A 17365-nucleotide genomic window follows, 5' to 3' on the forward strand; every position below is an offset into this window, starting at 1 on the left:
AGGCACAGAGACATACAGGAATGATTGAAAGAGAGAGAGAGAAACACAGTTAGCCAGAGAGACATCATGTAAGATATAGGAGAGATTCCAGCAAGTTATTTAACCTCATCGCCAATGTAAGACTAATAATAATGTGATGGTACACAAATTTATATCTCCAGCTCAGCCGCTCTTACAGCTCCAGACATTTATATCCAAATGCCTACTTGAGATTTGCTCTCAGATGATTCACAGGGGCGCAAGAATCAACATAAGCAAAACTGAACTTAGGGCTACTCCCCCCAGTTCTGCACCTTCTCCGGTATTTCTATCTTTGTAAAAAGTTCCCAGAAATTCCATCCTAACAATTCTATCAAATTGAAGATCTTAAACGTTAATACGGAAAACACATCAAAACATCTTCTCAGTTCTCTGAACTCCAAACCAAAGGCAATGTTATGCCCTTTTAGCCACCAACGGCAGAGGAGTGGGGACAAGTCTGTATTTTTAGTGTTTCTTGCATTTGACTGCCTGACCTCCCATCAGACAGGCATGCCTGGTCTCTGTGACTGGGTCTGGGACTCTGCAACACTTACTGCAATGGTCAGGCCATATGCCAAGAAACAGCCTGATTTTGAGGGGCAACTCCCTCTGAGAATAACTACAGCAGAGAACAGGACCAATGCAGGTCACAACTCAGAATTTCTTATGTTTTCTCTGCAGGGTGATAGTAACCAGGACTGACCTCTTGAATATATTTCAAGTTCCTGGGAATTCTTGACTCAATTACAGCAGTGACTCTGAGTTGAGAAGAAAGGCCTCATTGCAATAAATGGAGCTGGGACTCAGAAATGTTTAATTTGTGCCTTCAAATAGGAGTGGAACTCATCATGTTGTATCAGCAGATAGTGCCCTTGAATATCTCCCTCCCTAGACTGTGAGCTCCTTGAGGCCAGAAACAAGGTCTAAACCATGTCTGTTGTCCTCACAGAGCCTAACACTGTCAGTACGCAGAATATGTGTATTGAATCACTTGATGCACTAAGCTTCCTATGGACAGCCATGCATTTTCCATTTCTTTCACTTCCATTATAAAATCAAGAGACACTTAATGAATTGAAGGTCTTGAGTTTCAGTCCATGGTTTTCAGTAATTAGATTTCTGAAATTTGTACCTTTTATGAAATAGGTAGTTGGGGGAATTCCCTGGAGGTCCAGTGGTTAGGACTCGGCACTTCCACTGCAGGTGGCCCAGGTTCAATCCCTGGTCGGGGAACTAAGATCCTGCAAACCATGCAGCCAAAAAACAAAAAAAGAAGAAAAAAAGGAAAGAAAAAGAAAAAAGAAATAACTAGTTGGAATTGATTGTGGTAGATAGTTCACCAAGGTTGTAATGAACGAGTATAAGGCTTGCTTGCTCTTTGGCAACCATTTTGTAAGAATTTAAATCTTAAAAAGTAATATGGCATTGTGGTCCATCTGGGTTGAGAGAATGGACTTATTCTTTGGGTGGATATGCCAGCATTAATATGAGAGGAGACAGGAGAGCTGTGAGCTGAACTGTATGGAAACCATCCTTTTCTCTTTCGTGCTACAGCTCCGTAATATGCGGCATATGTATGGGAGGGTCGAAGCCACAACAAGAGGGATGGAGGCTGCAGATTGGGATGGAGGTGTTTCTTGCATGGTACTGGAATCAATTTGGTCTTGCTCTCTCTTGTTTGCAGGGCTTGGGCATGTGTTTTCTATTTGATTTTTCATAGCTATCCCACAGGCTCAAATACCACACGGGAGAAGTACAGGCGTGGTAAGTCTGTGGGTTGAGGGGTTTTTTTTTAAGTAAAATCAAATGAATGAGAAATAGATGTTGGAGGAAAAATCATAAAAGGCATGACTGCCTGAGATATTTAATCTCTCCACAGATAGTACAATCCCACTCCAGAGAAGTTTCCAGGGGCTGGAAAGTATTATGGGGTGAAGGCAAACCCTATAAACAGGAGCCTTTTGTCTATATCTTCCATCCAAACTACTGGGATCTTTAAGGTGCTGCACCTGTCTCTACTTTATACGAGGCAACAGTTAAATGAGTTGTGTTGGTGGCTTTTTGACTCATGACTTCCTTCCTTAACCATTTTCTATTTTCTGTAGCTCACATCTCACACTGTTCCAATATAGAGAGTTCTAGAAATGGTTTATCTTTTCATGTTTGCATCATGTCTCCCTCCACCCTTTTACTCATACTGTGTTTTTACAGTCTAGAACACAGACTACTTGGAAGATGGATTGCTCTCCTTCTCCCAAATGGGTACCTTGCTTCTGGCTGCACTGGGTAACCCATCCCTGCTCCCCAAGCCTGGACCTCTTTGCTACCTTGTGGAAAAGAACTCTATCAATCTCATCCTTTGATAGAGGGAAAGCCCTGACCCACCCTTGAACTCTTGAAGCCTCATTCCGATAATACAGCACCAAAATGTCTGAGGGCAGGAAAAATCAATGGAGAGTAAATTAAAATAAAAGAAAATATCTGGAAAAGACCATGAAGATGATTAAGGACACATCAAGAACTAAAAATCCATCCAATGGTTTTCTAAAATTACAAATCCCTCCCAGAAAACAGACATGGCATATTCATGCCCACTACAGTCACCACATTTTTATGTTGACCAACTTAAATAACTTGGAGCTTCTCTCACCCTCTAGGAGGCATAAATCATTCCCATCTCTGAATAAAGGAACAAAAATCAAGTGAGAGAAGTGAACAATCATCTCTAGGAGCTAAGTAAGTACAGCAATCCCCAGGGGTACCGTTTAAAAAAAAATGGCTTCATTAGAGTTGTATCTAACCTGTTCTACAAATCAATCAAAGAAGGTAAAGAAAGACTGAACAAATCCGAGGAAGAAGAGGATGTTGGAAGAAAGTCTGCTGAGAAAACCTCCCACCTCTGGGATTACCATAGATTCTCCTTCCAAAACACGTACTACTGAGTTCAATTCCATTCACAAACACCAACTGAGAACCTTCCTTTTTTAGGCACTCCATTCAAGAAGAAGCCAAATGAAGTACAGCTCCTGACCTCGATGAGCTGACAGTAGATTAGGTAAACAGAGCTAATAATTTTAACATAATGTGACAAGCACCAGATGCTAGAGGACCCACCACATGGGCACCTAGCCCAACGTGAATGCCCAAAGGTTTCCTAAGGACACATCTGAACTGAGCCTTGAAGGCTGAGTAAGAATCACTGAGATGGACCTGAAGCTACCCAAAAGATTTTCATTAGTCCCTCATTATTTTACAATAACCCAATCCAGTGCACACATTCTGGGTCATGGAGACTTGGACATTTCCATAATGAGTTTACAATCTGGTCATAAAGAAAAGACTGCATGCACACAGAGCAGTTACAGGCACCTCTCTAAGATTGTAGATACAGGCTAGACATTGTCATTCCAACTGTATGAATTGTAGTTTAGTATTGATAAGAAAGAGGAAGCAGGGGCTGAAAGAGTCAAAGAAGATTATCTTTATCATTTTCATCCAGAACGTCTAAGCTAGAGACAGACTCCTACAAAGCTAGTGAATCTAATCGTCTTTGAGAAAACTGACTCAGCAGTTCAAGTTCACATGACCATGAAGTGATAGAGCAAGACAGAGAATTCCTTGAAAGTACATTCAGGTGAGTATTCCCAGTGCTTGGAATATAGTTAGTTCTCAGTAAATATTTGTTGGGTTAATCAACATCACTCTCTGTAGGACAATCTTGTGACAATCGTAAAACACTGATTTCTATAGAGGCAAGAAAAAAATGATGATATCACAAGAGATCAATGCAAGAAAAAAAAAGGGCTTTGTCCCTTGAATGAACGCATATAGAGTCAGATTTCAGAGGCCAAATGAAATAGTCCACATCCAATGACATGACATAGTTAAGAACTGTATTCTTGGATACTGCAAACTTCATCTCAGCAAATCTTTTTCAAATACCTACTGTGTGCCAAGCATTTGATTCATCTCTAAAACACAAAGATTACTAAACCCATCCTTGACCTCAGGACTCCACTACCTAGGAAAGGAGAGAGTACCTCCACTTGGGACATTTCTCCAGTTTCGTAGAAGCAAACTTGAAATGTTAAGTGACCAAATGAGAGGGGGAGTTTGATTCTAACTTAGGTGGATCTGGGAGGGCTTTGTGGAAATGAGAACATTTCATCTTTGTCTTGAATTATGACTAAGGATACAGGGACATCCTAGGCAAAGGGAACAAAACGAAAAATCAAACAGAAATAAGACCATATTGTTCATATTTCAGAATTGGTGAGGAGTTTGGTGCAGCAAATCCAAGAGGAGTGTCTCCTGTAAGGAGAGGTGGCCCAGAGCCTGGGCTGTACTGGGAGGGGTGTTTACCCAAAGCTATAAAAAATCCAGGTAGTCAGAAGATGAAGCTAAATCAAGTAGGGCTGTGGCCCCACTGTTGGGGCCCCACTTGTATTTCTTCATCATGTACCACTTCTGTCCAAGTCAGCCCAACTTGCAATTGCGGTAGCCTATGTTGCTCTAGCTGCTATAACCCACTTTTCCTGCATGCTAAGCAGGCCAGAGTGCTGGAGAGTTGATAATTTCTCTCCCCCTTCCCCAAGCAATGATTAATGGTAGATAACACCCCTCTTCACTTACCTCAACTATGGAAACCCTGAGGCATGTGTAGGCCAGCAGGATTAGGCTCCAGCTGCCCACATTTTTAACTTGTTTGATAATAATTCTCCATCTGCTTCCTTCTCTACACTGTCTTACTTCTCCACTCCCTTGCTTTGGTTTTCTAGGATCACCCTCAAAACACACCATTTACACCTGACTTAGTCTCACGGTCTGCTTCTGAGGGGAAGTCAAACTGAGACACTATCAGGAAATTATCATTAATGAAAAACTAAGTCATTATCAAGAAAATAAAACCAACAGTCAGCTTTGATGATCAGGAAAAATACTGTAAAAGGAAAAAGAGGAGATAAACCAGTAAGTAGAAAGGTGAGAGAAGGTGCAAGATATGGGCTAAGAAGGCAGTAGGTAGGGGCACAGCAGGGCAAGAAGTTCAAAACTAAAAGTCTATAAAAATGAGTTTGATATGCCAGTTGCCTGATTCAAGGGCAAGCCTAATGGATTGATGGGTACTTAATCATTTTGATTGCTGAACATCTTTGAAAAACTAATGAAAGCTTGGGACTCTCTATCCAGAAAAAAAAAAAAAAAAGTATATACAAACAATGCTACTTGGAGCTTCAGTGGATTCCCAAACCCCAGATTAAGAAGCCCTGATTAAAGTCTCTATGTGAGGTTGGACTTGGAGGGTCTTGATTGCCTGCAGAGTGCTTCAGCATTTATTCTGTAGGCAATGAGGAGCCAGCAAAGGTTTTTACTATCAGAGTTCCCAAGTGGTTATAGCTTTCCATTCTAAATGGAACCCAAGAAATCTGGATGTTTTTAACAGATTGAAAGATAGATTGGAAAAAAAGTGCATATATAATTGAGCTCCTTTTTGGCCAAAAACATTTTCAACCAGATGCACTGTAGGGCTTCAAAGGCTGCTAACTGCAGAATCCAGATGCACCTCAATGGATGCCATGGGGAGTCACTTCCACAGCCAAATGTTTTGGCCTCAAAAATTCCTCGAGCAGCATAGATGCTGAATGGAGTTGGAAACAAACTCAGGGCAAACACAACTGTCTATATGACCACATATAAGGAGTCTGGGATAAAAAAAAAAGGCCCCTTTTGCAGAATAGACAGGGCAAGGGTGGGGTGTGGATAGAGAACAGAGACAGAGACAGAAACGGAGGGGCTAAGAACAAAAGAATCTGTTTGGAGGAATAAACAATGCTGGAAGGGAAAAGCAGAGAAAATATGGAGAAAGACCTATCAGAAATATAATTGTAGGAAATAGAAGATGGTTTGAGAAGAATTGAGACATCTATGGAGATGGGGAGGGGGAATGATAGTAACTGACCTTGAAGGATCTGGAGTACTAATAGGGAGGAAGAAAAGTGATTTTTTTCTCTTTTTTATAAATGAATTTAAGGAATGACTACCATTTTAAGTATTCATTATATGGGGAGACTATATTCAACATCACATGCCATAATCCTACAAGTAAGGTGTCATTCCCATGTCACAGGTAAGTAAACTGAGACCTAGAACTTGCACAAGGCCACCAAGTGAGTAGTGGTAGAGCCAAGGCTTGAACCCAGGCCAGTCTCACTTGGAGTCACACACACTAGTTCCTGTTGCCTTTGTCCCAGAGTTCAGATTTGTAGACCAAACATGACTGAAGTGAACATAAATTACAAGACCTAGGCACCAAAACAAAAATGAAGAGTCATCCAGGCCTAGGTTTTCATGGAATAGGCTGATGGGGAAGGAAGAGGTCGCTGTGGCTGGTCACTATGATCATCTACATCATGACCTCTAAACTTTCACTATCCACGCCACTGTGGTACCAACCCTCTGCTCAGGCAGGGAAGGACCTGTGGGAAAATGGGAGCCTTGGTATGCTTGAGGCAGAAGGGCCTCAGAGTAGGTCATCCAAATAGACACCTTCAAGTTTCTGGAGAGGCCAGTGGTGTGGCAGAAAGAGCATGGATGCTGAGCCAGGTGATGAAGGTCTGAATTCTGCTCCACCACCCTTTATCTCACCCATTAACCCACTGAACCTCTCACAGCTTCAGTTTCTTCATTGGTAAAAACCAAACCACTTGTGTTTCAGGGTTAATGTGATGATTATACAAAATAATGGATGTTTTGTGTCTAACACCATGCCTGACACAAAAACAAGTCCTCAAAAGTGAGCAATTTTGCAATCCAACATCTTTTTTTACTCCCCTTTTCTATATGAAACCCTTCTTTTTTGTGTTCACTACAAACCCACCTCCAAGGCCTGTTAGCACCTTGGTTAGCTCTTCCCCTATTTCACCTCAATACACATATAGTAGGTATCTAGTATAATAGCAAAATTAATTTGCTTAGAATTGTGCAATTTGCAAAACTCTTCTACTTCTGTCACAACATCTATCTTTACCATGGACCTAGGAAGTGAGCAAACAGGAATCATTACCCTTTGTTACCTATGTTAGAAAGAGACTCAGAGAGTAGGTGTGATGTGCCCCAGTCACACAGCAAGTAAGAATCAGTTCAGGTTAAAGAAACAGAGCCATGAAATATATAGGTGCTGACTTAGTTGACTCTGATCATTATAACAAAATACCAGAGACTGGGTAGCTTCAACAATAGGAATTTTGCACAGTTCTGAAAGATCATGGAGCTGGCTGATTCCATTTCTAGTGAGGACTCTCTTCCTCGCTGTGTCCTCACATGGTGGAGAGAGAGTGTGCTCTCTGATGAATCTTCTTATAAGGGCACTAATCCTACTGGATCAGGGCCCCACCCTTATGACCTCATTTAACCTCACTCTATCTCCAAATACAGTCACACTGGGGTTGGGATTTCAACAACTGAATTTGTGGGAGACACAAACATTAGTCCATAACAGGTGCCTTGCACACATTACTTGCCTTCTTTGGGCCTCTTTTCTTCATCTTAAAAAAAAAAAAAAAAAAAGCAGCTTGGGATAACTGTGTTTAAGACCCCTTCCTGATCTGATAGTCAAGGATTTCACTCTAACTCCAAGTGGGGATTATGCAGCATAAATTTTTACTTGCCCACACTCAGTGTCTCCTCAAGCTTTGATTTCAAACTGCCTCACAGACAAGAGTGTTGCATTTCCACTTTCAGTGAGTTTCCCTGACAGAGCTGTTATTCATTCAGTCAACAAACATTTGATGAGCACCCACCGTGTGCCAGTTACAATACTAGATGGTGAGGATATACCTTTAAACAAGAAAAAAATCTCTACCTTCCAAGGTAGAGACAGATCAAGAGACAGTTTCAAGGTGTCAGTTACAATGCTGTCAGCTGCAAATACTGGGATTACAAACCCAAATTCAAAGTATGAATTTACATCTGCGGAGGTTTTATTACCTCATACAACAAGAAGTTCAAGGTAGGTGCTATGGTCTGGATGTTTGTGTCACCCCAAAATTCATGTGTTGAAATCCTAACCCCCAAAAGTGATGATAGTATTAGTAAGTGGGATCTTTGAGAAGTGCTTAAGTCATAAGAGTAGAGTGAATGGGATTAGTGCCATTATATAAAAGGCTCCAGAGAGATCCTGGTTCATTCCACAATGTGACAATGTGAGGACATAGCAAGAAAGCATCAGCTGAGAAAGTGGCCCTCACCAAACACAGCCATGCTGGTGCCTTAATCTTGGACTTCCCAGCCATAAGAACTGTAAGCAATAAATTTCTGTTATCGACAACCTACCCAGGCTGTGGTATTTTGTTATAGCAGCCCGAACAGACTAAGACAGGACTCCTTCGAGAATGGTTTATGCAATAGCTCAATACTGTTATAAAACTCAGCTTCTTTCCATTTCCAGCACATTGGCATCGCCACAGGCTAGCTCTTTTCATAGACACAACATGGTTGCCATAGTTCTAAGAACCCACATGTAGGGCAACATCAGGCAGCAGAGGAAGCAGGGACACAGCTTCTTGCATGTCTTTTTGTCAGTGAAGAACCTTTTCCCAGAAGCCCTCGGGAGATTCACTGTGTAATATGCCCCTCCCTAAAACAATGACTAGAAAGCAGAATAGAGCTGCTATGAATAGACAATTATGGCTTACTCCTAGAGCTGGAGTGGGTCACTTCTCCTGAGTCACATGGGAAAGAAGCAGGCAGTTGAACCAATCAGCGTGTTACAACAAGGAGTAGGGGGTGGGCACCCAACAGTGCCTGCAGCACACAATTCACTGCTTTAAGGAATACAGAATAATTAAGCCTGAGAAACGAAGGGAGCAGATAGGACAGGCTCCTAGGGCAGCCTGCATGAGCATGTGCCGAAAATAGAAAACACTGTATTTAAAAGCTAGACTTCAGATGCGGTTTGAGGCAGAACAAGAAATGCAATTGATTTGGGGTGAAGCAGTGATATTTACAGACTCTCATGTGCCCCTGGCAGCATCTGACTTCAGCAGGATATGGCTAGTCCCTTGCAGCAGAGTCCAAACTAAGGCTCGGGGCCAGGGGAGACAAGCTATCCCAAGGGAGCTTGGGGCCCATAAGGGACAAGCAAAGGTCAACTTTCTAATGATGAGACCAGAATGAGGATTTAATGTGCTATGATTTAGGGGGTGCGGGTTTTGTCAGACAGCCTTGAGTTAAATCCAAGCTCTGTTATTTATTAGGGAAATTATGTAAACTCTTTGTATCTCAGTCTCCTTATCTGTAAAATGGGGATACCTACTTGGCTGGTAAGGATTAGAAATAATGTGTGTAAACAGTAACAAAGTGCCTGGCACATAGCAGCCACTCAGTAAATGGTAGCTATTATCATCACTAGAAGAAAATACAAGTGAGAATGGCTCAGAGATGAACAGGATGAGAAGGATGAACAAACCCTGGGAAAAAAATTCAAACAGAGCTCAAATTTTAAAATTAGATAATATTTTCATAGTCTTTTACAATCAGCAAAACCCCTTCTCACCCGCTGTCTCATTGGATCCTCACAATCAAGGTATTATTAGGGCTCGCCCATTTTACAGATCAAAAAACTGAGATTCAGCAAGGCTTCATCTATGACATACTTTGTTCATCTCTGATACCATGACAAAAGGAAGTAGCTAGGAATTCAGTTTCTCAGGGAACTCAGGCTTCAAGAGAGACGTCTGCAGGTTATAAACTCAGAAACAGTGGGACTCTGAGACTAACCCACTATTGAGTCACTAGCTCTGAGTCTCCTTAAAGGTCTCCAGTGGAGAGCAGTGTTTCTTCAACTTTATCAAGCATCAGAATCTCCTGGAGGTCTTGTTAAACCACAGATTACGGGGCGGGACCCCAGAGGATTCAGTTCAGTGTGTCTGGGGTGGGGCCTGGTCATCTGCATTTCTAACAAATTTCCAGATGATGCAAAAGCTAATGCTTTGGGACCACACCTTGAAAACCCCTGGCCCAGAAAATGGATGTCAGAATTTAGATCAGGGCTCTCAAATGTAAGTATGCGTAACCTGGATAACCTGAATATGCAGTCCCCACTTCCTCCTGTGATGCAGTTCAGATCCATATAGGGGACTCTGATGAGGGAGATGAACTCTGCCCTACTGGAGAAAAGCTGAGTGGTCAATTCTATCATGCTCTTTTTGACACGCACCCCTAATTGTGTGTATTTATTTACATATAAATTTACATATAAATATTTACATATACTACTGTAATAATACATTATCTTATTTAATATTTAAAAATCACAAATTTTTTAAATTTACTAAAAATATACATAAATGTTCAATTTTCTTTCTACACCACAGTGGATTGCCTGTCACCACCCCTTTAGGGACAATTGAATTCACCAAGTGCTATTCAAAGTGTGTTCTACAAAGTGACAGCATCCGAATCACGTGGGATCTAGTTGGAGGTCCAAGTTCACAGCCCCTGCCCCCCACCTACAGAATCAGAATCTCTGGGGCTGAGGCAATTGGTTTTTTAACAAGCTCCCCGCATGATTCTACAGGCAATAAACTTTAAGAACCACTGATGGCTATATGCACAGATGGGGTCAGGGTGGTCTTGGCTCTAAGATGATGACTGATGGGGCAAAAGCACAATCACAAGACACAGCTCAGCTGGGTCAAGTTCTTGAACTCCAAGATATTGGAATTCCCCACCAGAATTAACTTTTTTTAGTGAATGATTTTGAGCCAACAATGATCACATTATTATTATTCAGAAATCTAGTGTGATTATGATGCTATTTCCTTGCCTTGACATTGCCGAAGAAAATTAATGGTTTCTGTGAAATTCAAGAAAATCTACCTGGCCAGCAGAATCAATCCTCCCAGTTTGCCCAGGGCTGAGGGTACTTTCAGGACACAAGACTTCTGTGCTAACACCAGGAAAGGCCTGGGAAAATCAAGACAAGTTGGTCACCTCTCCTGGATTCCATTTGATGACTTTAAGAAATCAACTTCTTTCCTCTTGACACCTACAGAACCTCTGCAGAAGGTGGGTGTGGACAGGGCAAAGAACCCTAGACTTGAAGACCTGGGTCTGGCCATCATTTGGTAGCAGCGTGACCCAGGGCAAGTCAGATAATCTGTGAACCTCTGTTCATCATCTGCAAAATGGGGACCCAAACCCCTGCCTCCGACACCCCAGAAGATGATTATCAAGGCCAAGAGAGTTGGTGTTATGAAGGCACTTTATGCATTACAAAGCAGTCCAGGAATATAAGGTAGAGCTGCTTGACATCCTGGGAAGAGCTCAGGCTTTGGGACAGGCAGATCCTAGTGTCAACCGAGCACCACATCGGGCACATTATTTTATCTCTCTGAGATGATTCCTTTCTGTAAAATGGGGATTCAAATTACCTCTCTCCTAGAGTATTGAGAAAATTAAAAGAGATGGTGGTCGCTAAGCACCTGGCATATTTGGAGCTCCAAAGTATTAGTTCCCTTCCCCATGATTATAAGACAGTCAAAGACTTAATGATAGTTTTTTGCAGTTAATGCAATGAATAGCATCATTATGCTTGCTTCCTGAAGTGAAAAGCCACAATAACACTCCTCCCTGCTCCCAGGGCCCCTTTGATGTGGCAGGGGGTGGGAAAGGATGTTACTTCCACTTGGTATAACCAAGTCAGTTCCTAGCCAGAGGAGGAGTGGAGTGAACTAGTGGCTTAGAGAGGCCTGAGGTTGACATTCACAATGACCTTTGCATGTGGGAATGCCAAATCTGTAACTTCTGCACCTGTTTAGGCATTTCTTCAGTAAATAATACCAAATGTGAATAGATTTCTTTTTTCAAATCATCTCAAAAAATTGCAAAAAAAGAAAGAAAAAGAAGTACAAGCCCAGCCTTTCTTCGCAGAGGGAAAAAGTGCCTTTAGTTGAATATCTCTTTTCATGCAGGGATTTTGTAACATTTCATTTCTAAAGGATTTCACCTGTTCATCAAGCCTTTACTGAGCCAGATATCCTGTGTTTTGAGCATCTACTTTGTGCCAGCCTTGGCACATAATAAATATGAATAGTTTGTTCTTGGCAGGAAGCTCACCTATACAAATAAACAGAGTTACAATCCACAGTGAAAAAAGTATTAATAGAGGTAAGTCCGACAGATGACAAAAAGAAGGTTTAGAAACCCCACCTGGGGCAGTGTTAGAAATGAGCCGTATTCTGTAAATTAAGCACGCACACGGGATTGATGGCAAGTATCCCCTGGTGTCCATTGTCTTTGCCTTGGCACATGGTCTCTTCCAGGGACCCTGAGAATAAATTGTGGCCAGTGGGATCTGAACACATGTGATGTATGTGATGTCCAGGCTCTGCCTTTAAAGGGAAAGTCATGTTCACTCCTTTCCCTCTCCCCCTTCCTTCTGGATGGAATCCAGGCTTGGTAGTGAGCCATCGTGGACCATGTGGTTGAGAATATCACCTAGGAATATCAGAGCAACAAAACAAAAGAGGCATAGGTCCTTCCTGCATGAATTCATAAAGCAGAGTCACCGTAGCAGCCGGACATTTATACGACAGATAATTGAATGTCCATCTCACATACGCCTCTATCATCTTGGGTTTCTGTTGCATACAGCCATATTTATATCCTTTTACACCTACCTGTAGTGAGAGTTATTTGTCCAATTGTCTATATTTCAATTGACAAATATGCCAAACATAAGAGATCTACAAACACTAGCTATTATGAAATGATGAACTATAGTCAGAAGCCCAGCTGAGCATTTCTGTGAGTCCTCAGACAGCTTGCATGTCACTCAAAGGTGGTAGCAGCCTGAAATCTGTAAAGTCTCTATCTAGGGAAGCCAGTGTTGGACTCTTCCTGGATTCCAGTCTCTACTGTTCTTTTCTCTTCCCAGCAGGAGCTGCTTGAGTCTCAAGTCCAAACCCCAAATCTTTCTGAGGTAGGTAAGTTTGAGTAGCCCCACAGCTTCCTCCTAGGTCTTGGCTTCAATTCTCTCGTGCCCGTAGTTTGACTAGGATGTTTTCTTCCCAATCTATTGCTGGTTTTCTGCCTCAAATAATGTTCTTGAATTCCTCTTTCAAGTCTAAAGTCTAGACTACAAACACCCAAAGGCAGGAACTCTGTTCATTCTTATTTCCATCCCCAGCTATCATAGAACCTAGCACAGCACAAACACTTGTTGAATATTAAAAGAAAAAAAAAAGGTGAATGAATGATATGTTATATTCTACCATTGCCCTCTTAGGAGCCTTTCCTATTTTTCCAAACCTGTCTCCAAAGATTAGAGCACTATCAAGGAATCCTATTGACTGCACCCTTCTGAGTACCCTTCTGCAACTCAACTAGACTCCCGGGCATTCGTGCCTAACTTCCACCTGATGCGATATCCCACTTTCCAGCATTGAGTTTCATTTATAGTCTTGTCCACTTTCCCTTCCAGGCAAGAAGGGGCCCACTGATTTACTCAGGCTGGGATTCAAACACTCAAGGTTGGGAATGAGCCAGGTGGCTGAGACCATGGAGTACAGATGAAAGAAGAATCAGGATCTCTATCTTGAGCAAGGCTGGGCCTTGAATAACAGTACAGTCAAAAATATCAAGCTGCAGACAGTGGTCAGAGATGAAATATGAGCTCTGAACTATTGAGTCTGCTCCAAGAGAAGAGGCAGGACAGAGTTAAAGGACACAGACAGCAAAGACTAGAAAGGTGAAGGGCAATAAATCTTTCATAGGATGTTTCCAGGAAGCTTATGGCTGAGAAGAGAGCTATGAAGGACTCTGAGATAAATAAGACAGGCCTGGCTGCCTGCTCAGACCATGACTTGCAGTTATATTCTTTGGAGATCCTAATTGTCTTTCATGAAGAACCTTCCCTCACATGTCAGGTCCTCCAAAACACAAAAGCCAGGGTGGAATTAGAAGTGCAAGGGATTTATCGAGGATGGTGCTTGTCAAAGATAAAGGAAGAGGAGAAGAAGCAGGCAATGCTGCAATGCGGATCTGACACCTGTGAAAGGAGAGGGGGAGACGGAAGGATTGGGTAGAAAGAGCCTCAGACTCTTCATCCAATGAATGGGAGCTTCATTGCAAAAATTGCTCATAGAGGAATCCTGGGAAGGGCAGAAATGGCATTTGACCTCATCCCTGACACAGAGTAACTTTCTTTACAGTTCCCAAACTGGCTCAGAGAAAATCCAGGTTGGAAGATGCTTTAGAGATAATCTAGGCAACATTGTTCAAAATACTTTTCTGCAGTAATGGACATCTTTCATATCTGCCCTGTGCAATATGGTAGCTACTAACCACGTGTAGCTATTGACCACTTGAAATGTGACTAGTGTGACTGAAGAACTAAATTTTTTTCATATAATTAATTTAAATTTAAAGTTAAATAATCATATGTGGCTACCATATTAGACAGCAAAGATCTAGAGTTCAATCTTTTAGACAAAGAAAAGGAGGCAAAATGGAACATGTCCAAGCACATATAAGAAGTTAAGGGTAGACCTAGGACTTGAACGTAGTCTTTTTAAGTACAGACTTCTCCATCTAAATCAACCCCTTCTGAGTCGAGATATAGAACATAGTACTTTTATTTAGAAACTTGGGCCTTCACTTGCAAGTTGTCTCACATATTTAAGGGGTCACAGACTCTGATCTTTCCTCAACTACTTAGCAGCTAGTTTCATGCCAAAATATGTCTCTTTTTTTATGACCAACCCCTTGGTCCTTCATTTCTGCTCTTGTCTATGTATTTAGACATGGCTTCCCTGAACTTGGCTGTTTAAAAAGTCTCCTGCTCTCCTTCACTTCCAAACTCAGGTGTTCCTCTAGTATTGTTTAGACCCCCCAGGGCCTTCCCCCTGCACTGTACCCAATCATGCTGCTTTTGAGAGTTGAAAATTCCTCTGCTTGGCCATGACTGCAGCCTTCATGTTAAACCAACTAAAGCTCCTGCCGAGCCCCAGGTCTCGGATCCCCTCTTGGGCCTTTCCCTCCTCCCTGATCTAATCCCACTCCATCACCTGCAGCCCAGATGGGGAGACCACAAATCCCCAGGAATGCATTCCTAGCAGAGGACATGTGATTGCTCCAAGGCTTACCATTCATTTCAAGACCTGGAATCTGGCTGCCTCAGAGAGTACACACTTCCTTTGGGCCCAAGATGGGAGAGCACTTTTCCTACATCATCTGAAACACAGAGGCCTCACTGTAGCTAGACATCTCAAAACAAAAAATAACAAAAAAGCACTTTTAGAGCCTCCACAAATCTTTCCCATCCTCTTCACCCTGAATCCCCCTTCTTTTTTGATTAAAATGATCGTCACGTATAAAACCCTAATAGACATTCTTCTCATGTGCATTCTCTCCTCCTTTACCTTGGATTGATTCAGTTACAAACACTTATTACATCCAGACCTCTCGGTTCTTTGTTTTATGCAACAGCATCTCCTGTCATTAACACTCACTTCTCTTTATCTAAAAATGAGTTACAGAACTGGTAAGTAAGGCAATCAGGCAATAGAAAATGTAAACAAGTTGGTCAGAGAAGTTTAGGATTTTACTTCCAAGTGGAATGTACGTACTGGGTCTTCCTTTAACATAGAGCTTGGCAGCTTTTTATTTGGTGTGTCATTCTGTGTCTTTTGGACACTGGGTGTGACACTACAGAACCACTTCCACGGGACAGAGAACATTACATATGGAGTGACAATATAATTTAATCATTCAAATCAGGACTATTTTGTAAGTGAAAGGGAAAGTTATTAATAACTGTACTGGGATAAGGAAGTAAACAAGAATCATTCTTGGCAAACCAGTACGTGGTCAGCTTAATCTTTATTAAAGCCCTCGTCCATCTTATCCTCCAGTTGTCAGGGAGCTGTGGAAAGGTGGGAGCACTAACAGAGCCATTCACGACCACAGTATTGAGTGCTGAATGCTGGCATGGACAGCATCCAGTGAGGCCACTGCTAAGGAAACCTGGATGCAAGGATATGAAAGAGTAAGTCGAGCCAGGACCTGGAGAAAACCCGAAGTATTAATGCTAAGGCTGGAGGGGCCACAGAGCTGAGTACATGAGGAAATCATTCAGTAAAGTCTAGTCACATTGAAGGGCATGCAAGTACGTCTCCTAGGTCATGGCTTCAGTCACCTGCTGGCCTGTGAGGATGGTGTAAGCATAAGTATGGGTGACTTAGCCACCAGAGATCTCCTGGCTGCCTAGGTGCATTGCTAATGTTTCCCAAAGTCATTTAGCTCTAAAATGAGGCAGGCTGTATTATAAATAGAACAGGCATTTAGAAAAAAGGCCCTTAACCTTTGCTGGTACAGAGTGTCCTCGAGGTTAGACACCATTTATCCAGGAATGTAGAAGGCAAATAGCCATAGCAAATGTGAGACCATTTTTTATTTTTCTAGTTTTGCTGAATAAGTCTCTTGAGATTCTGTTGGTATTAATATATATGACCTTACTTCAAGGGCAGGAGACCAGGAACATTCTAAATTACATAAGTAAATAAAGAATGCCAATACATCTTCAACACACTGGATTTCTATCTCAAGCTACCTGCACATATGAGGAAAGTAGAATTCTTTTTAAACATTTAAATATTGACTTCAGACAGTTACTTAGAAGAGAAAACAAATATGACCCTCAGATGCCAGACTCAATTCCCAAGGATGTTCTTTCTGTGGTCCAATGTCTTTCATTAGATATTTGAGAAGGATGACCACTAGAGAAAATAGAGCCATATCCTTACACAGCACTGAGGCTATAAAGAGTGAGGAAACCGAGGCCCGGAGACATAGCTAATACCACAAAGATAGACACTATCAGAGTGGGGATTCAAGTTTAGTTCTTTTGACTTACACATTGTTCAGTACAGATTTCCTGGCAATTTGGTATGGTATAGTCAGGCATGAGGCTTTAATGTCAGTTAGACCCAAATTTCTATCTTGGTTCTACTTCTTCTAACTCTGGGACTTCAAATAAGGCCCTCTATAATGAGTGTCCTAATATCTGTTTTATGACATGGTTATCACGAAAAAATGACATTATACTGATAAATTGCCAAGTACCTTGCCTTAGATTCAGTAGGTCCCAGTGTAGCTAGCTCCCTTCCCCATTTCTCTGGCTGAGACAACTCCCACCCAATTGTTTGTTAGAGTCAATTCAAATAACACAAACTTTCAACGTCCATGGTCCATTCATAGGAGAATATACTGTAATTCTCAAACTCCTTTAACATAAGGATCACCTAGTCAAGAGAATGAGAACATAAGTCACAAACCAGGAGAAAAT

This window comes from Balaenoptera ricei, chromosome 1 (assembly GCF_028023285.1).
Source record: "Balaenoptera ricei isolate mBalRic1 chromosome 1, mBalRic1.hap2, whole genome shotgun sequence".
Lineage (NCBI taxonomy): Eukaryota > Metazoa > Chordata > Mammalia > Artiodactyla > Balaenopteridae > Balaenoptera > Balaenoptera ricei.